Source organism: Meles meles, chromosome X, assembly GCF_922984935.1.
Source record: "Meles meles chromosome X, mMelMel3.1 paternal haplotype, whole genome shotgun sequence".
Classification (NCBI taxonomy): Eukaryota; Metazoa; Chordata; class Mammalia; order Carnivora; family Mustelidae; genus Meles; species Meles meles.
Window position 1 is genome coordinate 132,762,053 of NC_060087.1, and position 20,433 is coordinate 132,782,485.

At 37.4% G+C, this 20,433-nt stretch overlaps 1 pseudogene; it reads left to right on the forward strand.

Annotated features, from left to right (window-relative positions):
* Positions 1-19,856, forward strand: part of LOC123934786 — a 68,565-nt pseudogene extending 48,709 nt beyond the window's left edge.
* Positions 19,857-20,433: the final 577 nt, after the last annotated feature.

Consider the following 20,433-nt stretch of genomic DNA (forward strand, 5'->3'; position numbering starts at 1 on the left):
CTGTATTCTGGTTCTGCAATGTAGTAGCTGTGTCTGAGGAAGATGGATAAATTCTCTATGCTTCTATTTCCTTATTTTTAAAATGGAGCTAACAATAATACTTGTTTCAGGGTGCCTGGATGGCTTGGTGGGTTGAAACTTTGACTCAGGTAGTGATCTCAGGGTCCTGGGATCAAGCCCTGCATCAGGCTCCCTGCTCAGTGGAGAGTCTCCTCCTCCCTCTCCCTCTGCCCCTTCCCCTTGCTTGTGCCCATACTCTCTCTCTAATGGGTAAATTAAAAAAAAAAAGTACTTGTTTCAAAAGTCTGTGTTAGGGGCACCTGGGTGGCTCAGTGGGTTAAAGCCTCTGCCTTGGGCTCAGGTCATGATTCCCAGGGTCCTGGGGTCGAGCCCCGCATCGGGCTCTCTGCTCGGCAGGGAGCCTGTTTCCCCTCTCTCTGCCTGCCTCTCTGCCTACTTGTGATCTCTGTCTGTCAAATAAATGAATAAAATCTTAAAAAAAAAAGTCTGTGTTAAAATAACATATACAAGAGGCTTATAAGACTGCCTAGCACACAGTCAGTGATCAATAAATCTCTGCCATTTTTATTATTTTAAAAACTTATTTATTTATTAAATTCAAGTATAATTAATATACAATGTTATATTAATTTCAGGTATACAATGTAATGATTCAACAATTCTATAATTTTTCAGTACACATCATGGTAAGAATGCTCTTAATCCCTGTCATCTATTTCACTAGCAGAAAAATGCAAATCAAAACCACAATGAGGTATCATCTCATCCCTGTCAGAATGGCTAACAACAAAAACACAATAACAACAAATGTTGGCAAGGATGTGGAGGAAAGGGAACCCTCTCGAACTATTGGTGGGAATGCAAGCTGGTGCAGCTACTATGGAAAACAGTATGGAGGTTCCTTAAAAAATTAAAACTAGAGCTACCATATGATCCAGTAATTCCACTACTGGGTATTTACCCATAGAAAATGAAAACACTAATTTGAAAAAATATATGCACCCCTGTGCTTTTTTTTTAAGATTTTATTTATTTACTTGACAGAAAGAGATAGCAAGAGAGGGAACACAAGCAGGGGAGCTGGAGAGGGAGAAGCAGGCTGGAGGAGAAGCAGGCTCCCCGCTGAGTGGGGAGCCTGATATGGGGTTCAATCCCAGGAAACCAGGATCATGACCTGAGCCGAAGGCAGACGCTTAATGACTGAGCCACCAGGTGCCCCAAGCATCCCTATGTTTATTGCAGCATTCTTTTTTTTTTATATTTTATTTATTTGACAGAGAGAAATCACAACTAGGCAGAGAAGCAGGCAGAGAGAGAGGAGGAAGCAGGCTCCCCGTGGAGCAGAGAGCCCGATGTGGGGCTCGATCCCAGGACTCTGGGATCATGACCTGAGCCGAAGGCAGAGGCTTTAACCCACTGAGCCACCCAGGCGCCCCGCAGCATTCTTTACAATAGGGAAGATATGGAAGTAATCCAAGTGTCCATCCACAGATAAATGGGTAAAGATGTAGTATATACATATATACACAATGGAATATTACTCAACCATAAAAAGAGTGAAATCTTGCCATTTGCAACAACATGGGTGGCTCTAGAGAGTATAATGCTAAATGAAATAAGTCAATCAGAGAAAGACAAATACCATACGACTTTACTCATACATGGAATTTAAGAAAGAAAACAAAAAAGCAAAGAATTATTGTTATTATTTCCATTTCTTTTTTTTAAGATTCCATTATTTATTTGAGAGAGAGAGTGGACTGAGAGAGAGAGAGAGAGAGAGACAGAGAGAGAGGGCATGATAAGGTCAGAGGGAGAAGCAAACTCCTGCTGAGCAGGGAGCCTGATGCAGGACTGGATGTTGGGACTCCAGGATCATGACCTGAGCTGAAGGCAGTCACTCAACCAACTGAGCCACCCAGGTGCCCATTATTTCCATCTCTTAATAGACTTATGGTTTGGTATATTAAGGGTGTCTGTTTATTATTCTTGTGAGTGAGGTGGTGAAATAGGGGCTGAATGGTATTGTTAGGCTATTCATAGCAGATTCATTCATTAAATATTTTGCATATCTATTATGTGCAATTGTGTCCAATGTGTTTTCATTCATAGATTGCTTTCTGCTTGGAAAGGCATGATGTGGCACTATTCAATAGTTTTGTCAAAAAAAAAAAAAAAAGAGCAATGTCTGAGTGACTCAGTCAGTTAAGCATCTGCTTCAGCTCAGGTTGTGATCCCAGGGTCCTGGGATCAAGTCCCACACCAGGCTCCTTGCTCAGTGGGGAGCCTGCTTCTCCCTCTGCCTGCCACTCCCCGTGCTTGTGCTCTCTCTCACAGTCTCTCTCTGAAAAAATAAAATAAAATCTTTAAAAATTTTAAGAAGAAAGAAAGAAAAAAGAAAGTGCAAATTACATAAATCTTCAAGGGAATATGAATTCCAGAGATAACATGCAGGGTTGAATTCAATAAGATGAAAGTATTTTTTTTCATAAAGTAAAACAATCTTAGATTTTAAAGTTTCTTTCATCCCAATAGCCACTCCATGCAATAATATTCTCACCAGTAACCCAAACAAGAATCATCATACTTCTTCTTAAGTGTTGTTTTGAACAGAGGACTCATGATTTCATGAAGAAGACTCTTCAATTGTTGAGGAGCTAGAACTGTATCTTATGTTGATACTAAATCAGCAACTCAGCAACTTCAAGAGGTGGTTCATTTTCCTATGATAGCTACAGAAATCAATTCTCTTTCATCTTTTACATGGCAACTTTTTGAATATTTGTAGACAGTGATCCTGCCACCTTAGAATCATTTCTTCTTCAGGCTAAAAATTCCTGCACTTACCTCATTTCCTGTCACTCTTCTTATTCTTTGGACTAATTCCACTTCAGTGGTGTTCCACTTAGAGTGTAGGACTTAGTTTTTTTGTTGCTGGGAGAATATATCTGCTATTGCAACTCTCCACTTTTATACATAACAGAGAGATAATCTGGAGCAGTTGTTCTTCTAATGACCTAATATAATTAACCCTTCTGGTGTCTAATTAAAAATAAACATATATCAGGGTCTCTATGTTTCCCTGTGGAACTGTTCTAATTCATCTTTGTCCTCTGGCTACTATTTTACATAAGATAACCATAGGGCAGTTAATTTTGGAAACACATATGATAGAAACTTGTAGTTCAAGTTTTTTTCTTAATGTACTTTCAATCAGCCCTTCCAATTACACTCAGTGATAATTTTCTTATACCTGTTTATTCTTCAACCCATAATCCTACATAGGAAATACTGAAAACTAAAACTTAAACTGACATGGCCTAGAGCATTACCCTGATATAAAAACCAGACCAATATCACTGATAAAGAGGGATGCAAAATCCCAACAAAATATCAGCAAACTGAATTCAATAATACATTAAAAGTATCATTCACCACGGTCCAGTGAGATTTATTCCAAAGATGCAAGGGTGGTTCAATATTTTCAAATCAATCAATATAATATATCACGTTAACAAAAGGAAGGATTAAAACAATATGATCATCTTAATAGGTGCAGAAAAAGCATTTACCAAAATACAACATCAGTTCCTGATAAAAGAAGATATTCACAAATGACACTACAAAGGACTGATATTCAAGATCTGTAAAGAACCCCTCAAACTCAACACTCAAAAAACAGATAATCACATCAAAAAGTGGGCAGAAGACATGAAAAGACACTTCTCCAAAGAAGACATACAAATGGCTAACAGACACATGAAAAAATGTTCATCATCATTGGCCTTCAGTGAGATTCAAATAAAAACCACATTGAGATACCACCTTACACCAATTAGAATGGCCAAAATTAACAAGACAGTAAACAACGTGTGTTGGAGAGGATGTGGAGAAAGGGGAACCCTCTCACACTGTTGTTGGGAATGCAGGTTGCTACAGCCACTTTGGAAAACAATGTGGAGATTCCTTAAGAGATTACAAATAGAGCTTCCCTATGACCCTGTAATTGCACTACTGGGTATTTACCCCAAAGATACAGATGTAGTCAAAAGAAGGGCCATTTGTACCCCAGTGTTCATAGTAGCAATGACCACAGTCGCCAAACTGTGGAAAGAGCCAAGATGCCCTTCAACAGAAAAATGGATAAAGAAGATATGGTCCATATAGACAATAGAGTAATTTGCCTCCAACAGAAAGGATGAATACCCAACTTTTGTATCAACATGGATGGGACTGGAGAAGATTTTGCTGAGTGAAATAAGTCAAGCAGAGGAAGTTAATTATCATATGGTTTCACTTACTGGTGGAGCATAAGGAATAACACAGAGGACATTGGGAGAAGGAAAGGGAAAGTGAATTGGGGGAAATTGGAGGGGGAGATGATCCATGAGAGACTGTGGACTCTGAAAAACAAACAGGGTTTTGGAAAGGAGGGGGGTGGGGGGAATAGGTGAGCCTGGTGGTGGGTATTAAGGAGGGCACGTATTGCATGAAGCACCGGGTGTAGTGCATAAACAATGATTCTTAGAACACTGAAAAAATAAAATAAAATAATAAAAAAAAGAAACTCAAAAAATAGAGGAAACAAACCTCAACATAATGAAGGCCATGTATGGCAAACCCACAGCTAATATACTCAATGGTGAAAAACCGAGCTTTTCCTCTAAGATCAGGACCTCTAAGATGTCCACTCTGGCCACTTTTATTCAACTTAGCACTGGAAATCCTAGCTACAGGAATCATACAAAAAAAAGAAATTTTTAAAAAGTCTGAAATGGACAAGAAAGAAATAAAATTGTCACTATTTGCAGATGACAGGATACTATTAGTAGAAAACTCTAAAGGCTCCATCAAGAAACTATTAGAACTTGTATATGAATTCAGTAAAGTTGCAGGATACAAAATTAACATACAAAAGTCTGTTGCATTTCTATCTACTAATAATAAAGTAGCAGAAAGAGACATTAAGAAATGTCTTAACTTCTTATTTTATCCAAAAAGAATAAATTATTTAGGAATAAAGTTAATTTAGGAGGTGAAAGACCTATTACTCTGAAAATCATAAGACATTGATGAAAGAAATTAAGGACAATACTAACAAATGGAAAGATATACTATGCTCATGGATTGGCAGAATTAATATAATTTAAATGTTTATACCACCCAAAGAAATCTGCAGATTCAATGCAAGCCTATCAAAATACCAACAGCATTTATCACAGAACTGGAACTAATAATTCTAAAATTTTTGGGACTCACAGAAGATCTCAAATGGCTAAGTAATCTTGAGAAAGAACAAAACTGGGGATATCACAATCCTAGATTTCAAGATACACTACAAAGCTATATCATCAAAAACAGTATGGTATAGGCACAAAAATGGACACATAGATCAACAGAACAGGATAAAGAACCCAGATATAAACCTGTGCTTATGTGTTCAGTTGACCTATGACAGAGAAGGCAAGAATATACAATAGGAAAAGACATTGATTTCAATAAATGGTGTTGGGAAACTGGGCAGCTACACAAAAGAACGAAACTAGACCACTGTGTTACACTACACACAAAAATAAACTCAAAATGGATTAAAGATCTAAAGATGAGACCTGAACCCCTAAAACTCTTAAAAGAAAATAGGCAGTAATCTCTTGGACATCAGTCTTAGCAACATATTTATGGCTACATCTCCTCAGGCAAGGGAAACAAAAGCAAAACAAACTATTGGGATTACACCAAAATAAAAAGCTTTTGCACAATAAAGGAAACCACTGACAAAACAAAAAGTCAATGTATTGAATGGGAGGAGATATTTGCAAATGATATTTTCAATTACAGGTTAATCTCCAAAATAGATAAAGAATTTACACAACTCAAAGCAAAAAAAAAAAAAAAAAAAAAAAACCAAAAAAGCCCCAAAACAAAAACAAACAAACCAAAAAAGAAAAACAAACCCTAAACCAAACTAAATAAATAATCCGATTAAAAATGAGCAGAGGTATGTGCCCTCTACCCCTACACTTTGAAGAGTTGATCAGGAAGGGATGCTGTACTTTGTCAAATGCTTTTTCAGCATCTATTGAGAGTGTCATATGGTTCTTGTTCTTTCTTTTATTAATGTATTCTATCACATTGATTGATTTGCGGATGTTGAACCAACCCTGCAGCCCTGGAATAAATCCCACTTGGTTGTGGTGAATAATCCTTTTAATGTACTGTTGGATCCTATTGGCTAGTATTTTGGTGAGAATTTTCACATCTGTTTTCATCAAGGATATTGGTCTGTAATTCTCTTTTTTGATGGGATTCTTGTCTGGTTTTGGGATCATATGATCTCCCTGATATGAGGAAGTGGAGATGCAACATGGGTGGTTTGGTGGGTAGGAAAAGAATAAATGAAACAAGATGAGATCGGAAGGGAGACAAACCATAAGAGACTCTTAAGCTCACAAAACAAACTGAGGGTTGCCGGGGGGAGGGGGGAGGGAGAGGGTGGTGGGGTTATAGACATTGGGGAGGGTATGTGCTATGGTGAGTGCTGGGAAGTGTGTAAACCTGGTGATTCACAGACCAGTACCCCTGGGGCTAATAATACATTATATGTTTATAAAAAAAAGAAAAAAGAAAGAAAAAAATGAGCAGAGGGCCCGAATAGACATTTTTCCAAAGAAGACATACAGATGGCCAACAGACACATGAAAAGAGGCTCACCATTACTAACCATCAAGGAAATGCAAATCAAAACCACCATGAGATATTGCCTCATACTTGTCAGAATGGCTAATATCAAAGAGACAAGAAATATCAAATATTGGCAAGGATGTGGGTAAAAGGGATTTATCAAAGGATGTGGGAAAATCAAGGATGTGGGAAAATCAAGGGATGTGGGAAAAAGCATTGTGCACTGCTGGTGGAAATGTAAATTGGTACTTCCACTGTGGAAAACAGCGTGGAGGTTCCTCAAAAAATTAAAAATAGAAATACCACATGATTTAGTAATTCCACTACTGGGTATTTATACAAAGAAAGTGAAAATTAATTTGAAGATATATGTACTCCTCTGTTTATTTATTATAGCATTATTTGCAACAGAGAAGATATGGAAGCAATCCAAGCATCCTTCCATAGATGAATGGATAAAGAATGTGAGTGGACAAAGAAGGAGATACACATAATGGAATATTATTCAGCCCCAAAATGAAATCTTACCATTTGAAACAACATGGATGGACTTAGAGGGTATTATGCTAAGTAGAATAAATCAGATAGAGAAAGGCAAATACCATTTGATTTCACTTATATGTGGAATCAAAAAAAAATGAACAAACAAAAAAACCCCTAGACTCTTAAATACATAGAACAAACTGATGGTTGCCAGAGGGGAGGTGGGTGAGGGGATGGTTGAAATATATAAAGGGGATTAAGGGGTACAAATTTCCAGTTATAAAATAAACAAGTCATGGAGATGAAAAGTACATGATAGGGAATATAACCAATGATATTTTAATAATGTTGTATGGTGACTACACTTATTGTGAATTTTGAGTAATGTGTAGCATTATTAAATCAATATATTGTACACCTAAAGCTAATATAAAATTGCATGTCAACTACATTTCAATTAAAAATGACATGGTCAGTGTTATTCCCATCCTCAGATCTATCCAAGTTTCCCCTCTGAAGTCAGGTAACAGATACTTTCCTCAACCAGAGAAAATCCTGGCCTACTCTCTCTCAGAAATAAGAGAAATCCTAGGTAGGCTACATCACATACCTGAGTCTATATTGTTAGGCTCTTATTGACCCTGTGGTTATCCAGTTCTGACTCTTAGCCCAGAATTTGCTCTTTTATTAGGGGCACTGAGTTCAGAGCTGTTTTGTTCTCCTGGCCCTTTAAGGTAAGTCTCAGTGGATTCCCATAAGACTGAGTAACTTTCAAACACTGGGGCTCCATCCTTGGATCTCTTCCATGTCTACACTTACTTTCCTCATCAACTGGTTTTTGTAGTGTGAAATACCATATATATGTTGGTAATACAAAATGTGTATGTCCTGTTCAAATCTCCCTGTTGAATTCTGATAGCCATGTAGTGAGATCCATCCTATGGCGGACTCCCTTTAAAGTCATAAGATGGCTGCTGGCACACACTGGAACTATATTCTTCCTTGTTCATATCTAGTGAAAAATAGACTGCATTGCTTCCCACAGTCAAAATGTTATTTATTTTTAAGGTTTTTCTATAACAGATTTCCATTATCATGTAGTTTTCTCTTTTAATCTGTTAATATGGTGAATTACTTTTATATATTTTCTAGTATTAAACCACTCCTGCCTCTCTAGCATAAGACCTACCATTGTATTCAATTTTTAATATTTCATGTAGGATTTAACATTTATATTTATAAATGAAATGGAAAAGTCATTTTCCTTTTATATAATGTGTTTGTCTCTTTGGTACTATGATTATGCTGTCTTCAAAGATAAGTTATGAAGTATTCTTTTTTATCTGTTGCTTGGGAGAGTTTGATTAAAATTAGGATGATCATCTTGAAATTTAGTCAAACTTGCCTGTGAAACCATCTGGACCAGGTATTTTCATTGGAGGAATATTTTTAAAATACTGCTTTATTTCATGATTCTAGGACTATTCAAGATTCTTATATTTTTTTTAGGTCAGTATTGGGTAGTTTATGTAAAACTTCTTGTGACATTTGATATCTTCTATATTCTTCTGGATTATTTTTGTCTCCTTGATCTTACACTAATTGAAAGAAATGTATTAAAATTTCCATGTGATAGATTTGTCAACTTCTTTCTGTAATCCTACCAATGAAAAAAAAAATGCTTATTTTTGGCCAAGTTCTAAACATTTGATGCTATTATTGTTGACCTGTAAGAATTTTATCAATTTATATGTAACCTTTGAATTAGCACATTTTGATCACTTATCCTTTAATTGTACATGGAAGTTAACTCAAGAGAAATCCCAGTTATGCCGTTGGCCCATAACATAGGCAGACTCAATGACACACATTCATTTGGACAGTTAGTTTGTAATTATTTCTAATTGTTAAATCTTGCTGCACGTAGAGTTCATGTCTATTACTCCTCTATTACTGCAGATTCCTGCATTTATTTTTTAATTATTTTTATTAACATATAATCTATTATTTGCCTCAGGGGTACAGGTCTGTGAGATTCCCGCATTTAAATGGCAGATTTAAAATAATGATAGTACGGTGGTTTTAAAGACTAAGAAAAAAACCCTTGAGTTACGTCATTTCCATCATTCTGTTTGATCACTTGGAGTTTTTATTTGTTTAGATACAATATTTTTGATTCATAGTGAGTTTTAGTTCACACATGAAATATTTTGCTCAGTTTGAATAAAGTGCTTAAAATTGAATTTTAGTCTTTTTAAGATATTGCTTTTAAACTAAAAAAAGAAACCCAAAAAATAAAGAGGAAAACAAAAAGATAATGACTTTTACATATTATTACATGATTATCATTGAAAATAATTTTGTCATATGAAGGAAGAGAACACTAAAAAATGATCTGCTCCAGTGATAAATACACTAGGTATGCCACTGTTAGGTAATTTGCTCATTCATTTCATAAGCTCTTATTTTTTTCTCTTTAAGATACTCCAAAATTTCAGAGTGCCTGGGTGGCTCAGTCAGTTAAGCAGCTGACTTGATTTTTGGCTCAGGTCATGATCTCAGAGTCCTGGGATTGAGCTCTAGGTCAGGCTCTGCACTCAGCAGGGTGTCTTAAAAATCAGGTAAATTTTGTTATTTTAGAAAATTCTTTTCAGCATTTAGATTGTTAGCATTTCCATATAAATTTTAGTATCCGTTTGTAAATATCTTTTAAAAACCTGTTGGGATACTGATTGCTTGAGTTACATTTGTGAATTAATATGAAGAAAATTGACACTTTGATACAACTGAGTCTTCCAATCTATGACTATGATATATCTCTCCATTTATTTTTCTTCAAATTTTGTCAGCAAAATTTGAAGTTTTAAAGGTACAGGCTTGTACATATTTTGTTAAATGTAACTTGAAGTAATTCATGTTTTGGGATGTTATTTTAAATGTAATTGCTTTTTTTGAAAATTTTATTTATTTACTTATTTGAGAGACTTTTGTTTCTTAAATTCCACATACAAGCAAAATCTTATGGTATTTTTCTTTCTCTGACTGACTTATTTTGCTTAGCATAATACCCTCCAGTACCATCCACATCTTTGTAAAGGGCAAGATTTCATTCTTTTTAATGGCCAAGTAATATTCCATCACACATACACACACACACACACACACACACACACACACACACACACCAATTCTTTACTCATTCATCTGTCAGTGGACATATGGGCTCTTTCCCTATTTTGCCCATTGTGGACATTGCTGCTTATAAACATTGGGCTGTATGTGCCCCCTTCAAATCACTGTTTGTGTCCTTTGGGTAAATACCTAATAGTGCAATGGCTGGGTCATAGGGTAGCTCTATTTTTAACTTTTGAGGAACTTCCATACTGTTTTCCAGAGTGGCTGCACCAGTTTGCATTCCCACCAACAGTGTAGGAGGGCTCCCCTTTTTTCACATCCTCACCAGCACCTGTCATTTCCTGACTTGTTAATTTTAGCCATTCTGGCTGTTGTGAGGTGGGATCTCATGTGGCTTTGATTTATATTTCCCTGATGCCCAGTGATGTGGAGCACTGTTTCATGTGCCTGTTGGCTATCTGTATGTCTTCTTTGGAGAGATGTCTGTTCATGTCTTCTGCCCATTTCTTGACTGGATTTTTTGTGTTTTGGGGGGAGTGTTGAGTTTAATAAGTTCTTTATAGATTTTGGATACTAGCCCTTTATCTGGAAAGACATTTGCAAATATCTTCTCCCATTCCATAGGTTGCCTTCTGTTCAACAACAGTTTTGTTGACTGTTTCTTTGCTGTGCGAAAGCTTTTTACCTTGACAAAGTCCCCATAGTTCATTTTTGCTTTTGTTTCCCTTGCCTTTGGAGACATGTCTAATAAGAAACTGCTATGGTCAAGGTCAAAGAGGTTGCTGCCTGTGTTCTCTTTTAGTAGTATTTTAAATTCAATGTCTTCATAAAATGTAAACTTATTCAGATTTTCTAAATTTTTAGTCAATTTCAACATTTCATTTCTCAAGGAATTTGTCAATTTCATCTAAGCTGTAAAGTCTTTTAGCATAAAATTATTCATAATATTTCCCTACAATTTTTTCATATATGTAGGATCTACAGTGATATTCCCTCTTTCATTCCTGCTAGTCCTAATTTGTTTCTTCTCCCTTTTTTCCTTATCCTATTAGTTGTCTTATGAATCTTTTCAAATAATGAGCTCTTGATCTTACTGACGTTCTCAATTGTTTTTCTGATTTTAATATCATTTATTCCTCTTATCTATATGTTCTATTTCTAGTAATCGAGGTAGAAGCTTAGATTGTTGATTTGAATACTTTTCTTCTAATATAATGAACACATTAAGTTATTTATGATTAAAACAAAAATTTCCCTAAAGCACTGCTTTAGCTACAACACACAAATTTTGGTATGCCATGTTTTCATTTTCATTTAGTTGAAAAGTTTCTAATTTAACTTATGATTTCTTCTTTGATGCATGTGTTACAAATATCTTTTTAACTCCAAACATTTAAGAATCTTGGAGATATCATAGACTCCTAATTTAATTTCACTGTGCATCATAATTTGCATGATTTCATTCTTTCTAAAGTTACTGAGACTAGTTTGTGGCCCAAATTATGGCTATTTTGATAAATGTTCCATGTATTATTTTATGTGATATTAATACAGCTACTCCAGCTTTCTTTGGTTTATGTTTTATATTGTATACTGCTTGTTACATATTTCCTTTTAACTGATCTGTGTCTTTATAATAAAGTGAGACTCATAAACAACATACAGTTGTGTCTTGGTTTTATATCCAAGAGAAGAAGAGAGAAAATGGTTCTTTCTTTTTTCTTTTTCTTCTTCTTCCTTTTTTTTTTTTTTTGGTAATATAGAAAGTCCTATTTGAAAGTCAAAGTAAGTGAAGTCAAATGAGTATATTTTCTAAGATGAGTCAACACTGCCTGACCCAGCAGGATTTGAAAAGTTGCAGTAGGAAATAAGGAAGAATTAAAAGTATTTCTGGGCATTTTGACATTGAATGAATAATGCATGACTTTTAAGCAGTATATAATACAAATTAAAAATTTTGAGTCGGCAGCTCAGGTGCACTTTATAATAGGATTGTAACAGAAAATGAAGAATAGGTCTAAGTCATAGACATGGTTGAAATATGTATATCTCTCAGTTTTACGCTTCAGTATAATGGAGTAAAGACAGTGATCTATAATGAAAAATAATTTGAAAAAGTTGTACTTGTCAGTGGAATAGCTCGTAGTAAGTTGATATGTATTTTTTTCCCACAGTTTTATAATATTCCAGGTAGGGAGGGCACAGTAATCAACAATATAATCATTATCCCAGCCCTCATAAAGTTTATATTTTAGTAGAACAAAGGAATAAATATGCAATTAAATAATTACATGGAATTGTACAATTCCATGTAATTACTAGTAGTGAGAGCACTGAATACTAAAGAAGTGTATAATGAAGGGCATAATCTAGTGTTCAGGGGACCAGAACCAAAGTGGATGGTAAGGAAATCTAAAGAATGAGAAATAAGCTATGTGAAGGGGGTTGGTTTGACAGACTAAGATAGATTTGGGGAAATGCCTGAGGCAGGAGATAACTTGCTATGTTTAAGACAATGAAAGAAGGCTAGTATACTAGTATAGGAGAAGAAAGTAGGATATGAGATAAGAGAGAAGTAGGCAGTGACCTGGCAATATTAACTTTGATTTAGTAATTAGGGAGCTGCAAAAAGCAATGGGGGGGCCCCTGAGTGGCTCAGTGGGTTGGGTCTCTGCCTTCAGCTTGGATCGTGATCTCAGGGTCCTGGGATTGAGCCTTGCATCGGGCTCTCTGCTCAGCAGGGAACATGCTTCCCCCTTTGTCTCTGCCTGCCTCTCTGCTTACTTGTGATCTCTCTCTCTCTCTCTCTCTGTCAAATAAATAAATAAATAAAATCTTTTAAAAAAGGCTATGGAAATCAAGGCAATGACATAATCAAATTTACATTAAAATTTTTTTACTCTTTGCTATGTGGAGCAAATATTGGAGTGGAAACAAAAGATTTTTTTATAAGATTTTATTTGAGAGAGAGAGAGAGCATGCACAAGCACACACAGAAGAAGGAGGAGCAGCAGAGGGAGAGGGAGAAGCGGGAAGCCCGATGCAGGGCTTGTTCTTAGGACCCTGGAATCATGACCTGAGCAGAAGGCACATGCCTAACCAACTGAGACACCCAGGCGCCCTGAAACAAAAAAAATTTTTTTGAAACAAAATACTTCATGAGGAAGTTAGCTAAGAAGATATTGAAACACTGCAATAAGGCATTGTTAACAGCTTTGTGGTGAGTAAGTTGTGGTTGTAGAGATGTAGAAAAGCTAATCAATTGGAGAGATTTTAAGAAAGTAGAACCAACTGGACATTTTGATTCACTGTATATATGGGTTGAAGGAGAAGATGAGTTTAATTCATAAGCTTATGGCTTGAGTAGTTGAGTGGACAGTATTAGCATATTTGAGTCTGAGACCCCCAGAAGATGAGCAGTTTTGAGGGGAAAAAAGATAATTAGTTCAATTTTGAGCATACTGAACTTGAGGTAACCAAGATATATGCAGATATAGGGTATGCAGTTGGATATAATCTTGAGTTTGAAAAATGGTGGATGCTGGAGATACAATTGTGGGATTCCTCAGCATATTGATGGTGGTTTGTCATAAGAATGGATAACAGACATTTTCTAGGTAAAGGGTATAGAATTGAAAAGCAAAGGGCCCTGGAAGAGCCCTGAAGATCCAACGATGTAGGGCCATGTTGAGGAGAAGGACTTAGAAAAAGAGACTGGGAGGTAACTATATAAATAGGAGGGAAACCATGAAAATACAGCTTAATGGAAGCCAAGGTATAAAAGAACTTCAAGGAAAGAAGGGTCAACTGTGCTGAAAGTTATTTATAGATCTGATCAAATGAAAATGCATGTTTAATTTTCATATATACATTCTAAGTGGATATAACTAGCAAATAAGGTATTGTTGCAAAATGCAAAGAACACGATGTTTGATTGAGACAAACCTAGTTTTAAATCCTCAGGAAAGTAATGTCAGCAATGTGGTGGAACAGGAGTTTTAGTCCTCTAATGTCAGCAGTGTGGTGGAACAGGAGTTTTAGCCCTCATCCCCAACAAAGAAACAGATTTTGACAACCACCCATGGACGAGAATACCTTTGTGGATGTACAGAAATCCACAGAGAGGTTCCAGCACCTTACTATAGCTAAAAAATCTGAGAATAGACTCATTGAAGAGGATGACAAGAACACTTTTACTTTACCTGTGTAATCCCTCCCCAAAGACAGCACAGCTCAGTGCCAAGAGAGATCACCTCAGCCTGTGATTTTTCCTATGGGGGAAAGTGAGTCTTTGACTTCCTTAGCTGCTCCATTCTCATCCTATCCATAACACTCAGGACATTGGCATATCTGAGTTGTCAGGGGGCAGCAAGGAGCAGGGAAAAGGGGTGAAGACTCAGAATAACTGGAGGGCTGAAGTCAATAAAGAGTCATGGATTCTACAACTCAGCTCACATAATCTGCCAAGAAGCCCACTTGTAAACCTTGTATGATACATCACCTGTAGTCTCTCCCAATTATTCCACAAATGACATCTAGATCTCCATGCATCCCTCACCCCTTTGGAGCTGGTGCCACCCCCTATTCCCACAAAATACACATGCAAACCTCTATAGATTGTGCCCAAGCACATACAGGTGGCTCAACTCTGATGGGTTGGGAGATGGCACATAACGTTAAACGCTTCAGGGCACTGACTAGGGAAAATAAATGGGAGGCTCTCATTACATGGCTTTGTAGAACTGAGAAAGTGCATACAATCCTAAAACTAACCCCAAGAGAAATCAAGAGGAGTGGAGAGGGTACATCCGTAAGAAAGGTCTGAGAGACCCCCAGAGTGCCTAGCTAGGCTGAATGATGAAGGTCTTTCTCTCTCAGAGCCAATCAGTAAAGACCAGAAGAGGTGACTGCTTTACATGCAAAGATGGCAATGCAAGAATTCAGGAAATACGAAAAATCAAGGAAACATAACACTACTAAAGGAGTGTAATAATTTCCCAGTAATCAACCCCTCCAAAATGGAGATCTATAGTTTAACAAATAGTTCAAAATAATTGTTTTAAGGAAGGTCAGAAAGCTACAAGAAAACAGGCAATGCAATTAAATCTGGAAAACAATTCATGAGCAAAAGAATTTTAACAAAGAAAATAAAATCATTAAAAAAGAACCAAATAAATTCTGGAGCTGAAGATTATGATGAAAGAAATGAAAGATGCAATAGGGCTTCAACAGCAGACTTGTGAAATGGAAGAAAAACTGCCCAGAGCAATCCATACTTTTAATGTCATTCCAATCAAAATTCCACGGGTATTTTTCAAAGAGCTGGAGCAAATAATCCTAAAATTTGTATGGAATCAGAAGAGACCCCGAATTGCTAAGGAAATGTTAAAAACAAAAACAAAACTGGCGGCATCACGTTACCTGATTTCAAGCTTTACTACAAAGCTGTGATCACCAAGACAGCGTGGTACTGGCATAAAAACAGACACATAGACCAGTGGAACAGAGTGGAGAGCCCAGATATGGACCCTCAACTCTATGGTCAAATAATCTTTGACAAAACAGGAAAAAATATACAATGGAAAAAAGACAGTCTCTTCAATAAATGGTGCTGGGAAAACTGGACAGCTATGTGTAGAAGAATGAAACTCGGCCATTCTCTTACACCATACACAACAATAAACTTGAAATGGATAAAAGACCTCAGTGTGAGGCAGGAATCCATCAGAATCCTAGAGGAGAACATAGGCAGTAACCTCTTTGATATCAGGCACAGCAACTTCTTTCAAGATATGTCTCCAAAGGCCAAGGAAACAAAAGCAAAAATGAACTTTTGGGACTTCATCAAGATCAAAAGCTTCTAGGTGCCTGGGTGGCTCAGTGGGTTAAGCTGCTGCCTTCGGCTCGGGTCATGATCTCAGGGTCCTGGGATCGAGTCCCACATTGGGCTCTCTGCTCAGCGGCGAGCCTGCTTCCCTCTCTCTCTCTCTCTGCCTGCCTCTCTGTCTACTTGTGATCTCTCTCTGTCAAATAAATAAATAAAATCTTAAAAAAAAAATCAAAAGCTTCTGCACAGCAAAGGAAACAGTCAACAAAACAAAGAGGCAACCCACGGAATGGGAGAAGATATTTGCAAATGACAGTACAGACAAAAGGTTGATATCCAGGAGCTACAAAGAACTCCTCAAACTCAACACACACAAAACAGATAATCATATCAAAAAATGGGCAGAAGATATGAACAGACACTTCTCCAATGAAGACATACAAATGGCTATCAGACACATGAAAAAATGCTCATCATCACTAGCCATCAGGGAGATTCAAATTAAAACCACTTTGAGATATCACCTTACACCAGTTAGAATGGCCAAAATTAGCAAGACAGGAAACAACGTGTGTTGGAGAGGTTGTGGAGAAAGGGGAACCCTCTTACACTGTTGGTGGGAATGCAAGTTGGTGCAGCCACTTTGGAGAACAGTGTGTAGATTCCTCAAGAAATTAAAAATAGAGCTTCCCTATGACCCTGCAATTGCACTGCTGGGTATTTACCCCAAAGATACAGATGTAATGAAAAGAAGAGCCATCTGTACCCCAATGTTTATAGCAGCAGTAGCCACGGTGGCCAAACTGTGGAAAGAACCAAGATGCCCTTCAACGGATGAATGGATAAGGAAGATGTGGTCCATATACACGATGGAGTATTATGCCTCCATCAGAAAGGATGAATACCCAACTTTTGTAGCAACATGGATGGGACTGGAAGAGATTATGCTGAGCGAAATAAGTCAAGCAGAGAGAGTCAAGTATCATATGGTTTCACTTATTTGTGGAGCATAACAAAGAACATGGAGGACATGGGGAGATGGAGAGGAGAAGGGAGTTGAGGGAAATTGGAAGGGGAGATGAACCATGAGAGACTATGAACTCGGAAAAACAACCTGAGGGTTTTGAAGGGGCGGGGGGTGGGAGGTTGGGGAACCAGGTGGTGGGTAATAGGGAGGGCATGTATTGCATGGAGCACTGGGTGTGGTGCAAAAACAATGAACACTGGGGCGCCTGGGTGGCTCAGAGGGTTAAAGCCTCTGCCTTCAGCTCAGGTCATGATCCCAGGGTCCTGGGATCAGGCCCCGCATCGGGCTCTCTGCTTGGCTGGGAGCCTGCTTCCTCCTCTCTCTCTCTCTGCCTGCCTCTCTGCCTACTTGTGATCTCTATCTGTCAAATAAATAAATCTTTAAAAAAAAAAAAAACAATGAACACTGTTACGCTGAAAAGAAATTTTAAAAAAGTGAAAAAAAAAAGTATTTGTGAACTTAAATCACTTGAATTTATCCAATCAAGAGGGAAAAAAGAATGAAGAAGAGTGAAGGAAGCCTATTGGTTTTATAGGGTACTATCAAATGAACTAATATATGCATTATGTGACTCAGAAAAGAGCAGATGGCTTGTTTAATGAAATAATGGCAGAAAACGTCCCAAATTATGGGAGGAACATGGATATCCAGATGAAAGAAGTCAAATAGTCAAATAGGATCAACCCAAAGATTAAACTGAGACACATAATAATCAAATTCTCAAAACTCAAAGAGAAAAAGAAATTTAAAAGCAATAAAGGAATAAAACAAAACTCAAAGAGAAAAAGAAATTTAAAAGCAATAAAGCAAAAAAGCAACTCATTACATACAAAAGAAACCCCATTAGACCTTATAGAAAAGGAAAGAGTGAGATGATACATTCAAAGTGCTGAAAGAAAAAAAAACCTGCCAAATAAGAAATGGAGAGATAAAAACTTTCTCAGAAAAACAAAAATTGAGGCAGTTTTTCACCACTAGATCTGCCTTACAAGAAATGCTAAGGGGAGTTCTTTCAGTTGGAATGAAAGGATGCTAATTAATAATATGAAAACTTGAAAAATTATAACTCAATTGTCAGGGTAAGTATACAGTCAAATCAGAATACTCTAAGACTATAATGGTGGTGCTTAAATGACTTTTAACTCTAGTATAACAGTTAAAAGACAAAGGTATTAAAAATAACTAGAAATTTGAATAACTAGAAAATAAATAAAATAAATAAAATAAAAACTAGTAATTTGAATAACTAGAAATAATTTGAAAATGAACACACATTATAAAGAGATACAAACTGTGACATCAGTAACATAAAACGTGAGGTAGGAGTAAAAGTACAGAGTATTTGTATGCAATTGAAGTAAAGTTTTTATCAGCTTAAAGCAGACTAGAAGACATTTTATGTAATACTAATACCACAAGGAAAACACTTCTAGTAGATACACAAAAGATAAAGAGAAAGGAATCAAAGCATACCACTATAAAAAAGCAATCAACATATAATGTATTTTTATCCCCAGGGGTACAGGTCTGTGAATCGCCAGGTTTACACACTTCACAGCACTCACGATAGCACATACCCTCCCCAATGTCCATACCCCCTCCCCCTCTCCCAATCCCACCTCCCCCCAGCAACCCCCAGTTTGTTTTTTTTTTTTGTTTTTTTGTTTTTTTTTTTTAAAGATTTTATTTATTTATTTGGCAGAGAGAGATCACAAGTAGGCAGAGAGGCAGGCAGAGATAAAGAGAGAGGAGGAAGCAGGCTCTTTGTTGAGCAGAGAGCCCGATGCGGGGCTCGATCCCAGGATCCTGAGATCATGACCTGAGCCGAAGGCAGAGGCTTAACCCACTGAGCCACCCAGGCGCCCCCCCCCCCAGTTTGTTTTGTGAGATTAAGAGTCATTTATGGTTTATCTCCCTCCCAATCCCATCTTGTTTCATTTATTCTTCTCCTATCCCCCTAACCCCCGTTTATAAAAAAAAAAAAAAAATTGGAAGGGGAGGCGAACCATAAGAGACTATGGACTCTGAAAAACAACCTGAGGGTTTTGAAGGGTCAGGGGTGGGAGGTTGGGGGAACAGGTGGTGGGTAATGGGGAGGGCACGTTTTGCATGGAGCACGGGGTGTTGTGCAAAAACAATGAATACTGTTACGCTGAAAAAATAAATAAAATGGAAAAAAAATTAAAAAAAAGCAATCAAATCACAAAGGATGACAGAAAGAGAGGAAGAAAAGAAAAAAGGGAAATATAAAACCATCATAAGACAATTAAAATGGCAAAAGTCCTGACCTATCAATAATAACTTTAAATCTAAATTGATTACTTCCAGGGCAGAGGTCACCAGCAGACCTGACTTGACCTGGGCTTTGGTCTGCAAAGCATGTTTGGGGTCCATGAGTACCTTCTTTCAGGCAGTGAGCAGCAAGAAGGTCCATTCCACCAACTTCAACTGCTTGGTGATTGTGTGGATGTTCTGTTCGGAGTAGGCATTGCCTGATTATTTACAGTGACCACCTCATAGCCCAGGAAATGCTCATCGCCTTGCCCCTCACATCCAGGCCAGGGCTGTGCTCGCTTCGGCAGCACATATACATCCAGGCCAGGGCTGCAGCAGAAGCGGGGACAAGCCAGGTGGTGGTACCAGGCACTGATGGTGCAGAAGAGACCAGAAAGCAGATTTTAGCTTGGGATTGCTAGAACACTTCCCTAGGGCCACAGAGCAAAGAAAAGAAAAAGACAGAGCAAGAAACCTAGCAAGTGTGAGCCAGAGCATTTCTGGGACAAGATACATTCAGAGAGGGGTCTGGACAAACTTGAATTTATTTCACTTTTTTTTTTTTTAAAGATTTTATTTATTTATTTGACAGAGAGAAAGATCACAAGTAGGCAGAGAGGCAGGCAGAGAGAGAGGAGGAAGCAGGCTCCCTGCAGAGCAGAGAGCCCGATGCGGGGCTCGATCCCAGGACCCTGAGATCATGACCTGAGCCGAAGGCAGCGGCTTAATCCACTGAGCCACCCAGGCGCCCTTTATTTCACTTTTTTACTATCACTCCCTACTGAACTTGTTTGAATTTGGCTTCTCCTAGCATTTGCTCAAGGTACCTCTTACTCTTATTAACCAAATCCAGTGCTTTTTCTCAGTCTTCTTTCTATATCAGTAGCATGTGCCACTTTTAATTCACTCCCTTGTGGAACTTCTCTTCTTGTTTTTTTTTTTTTTTCTTTTCTTAACCATGAAAGTGTACTACTCTAATCCTTCA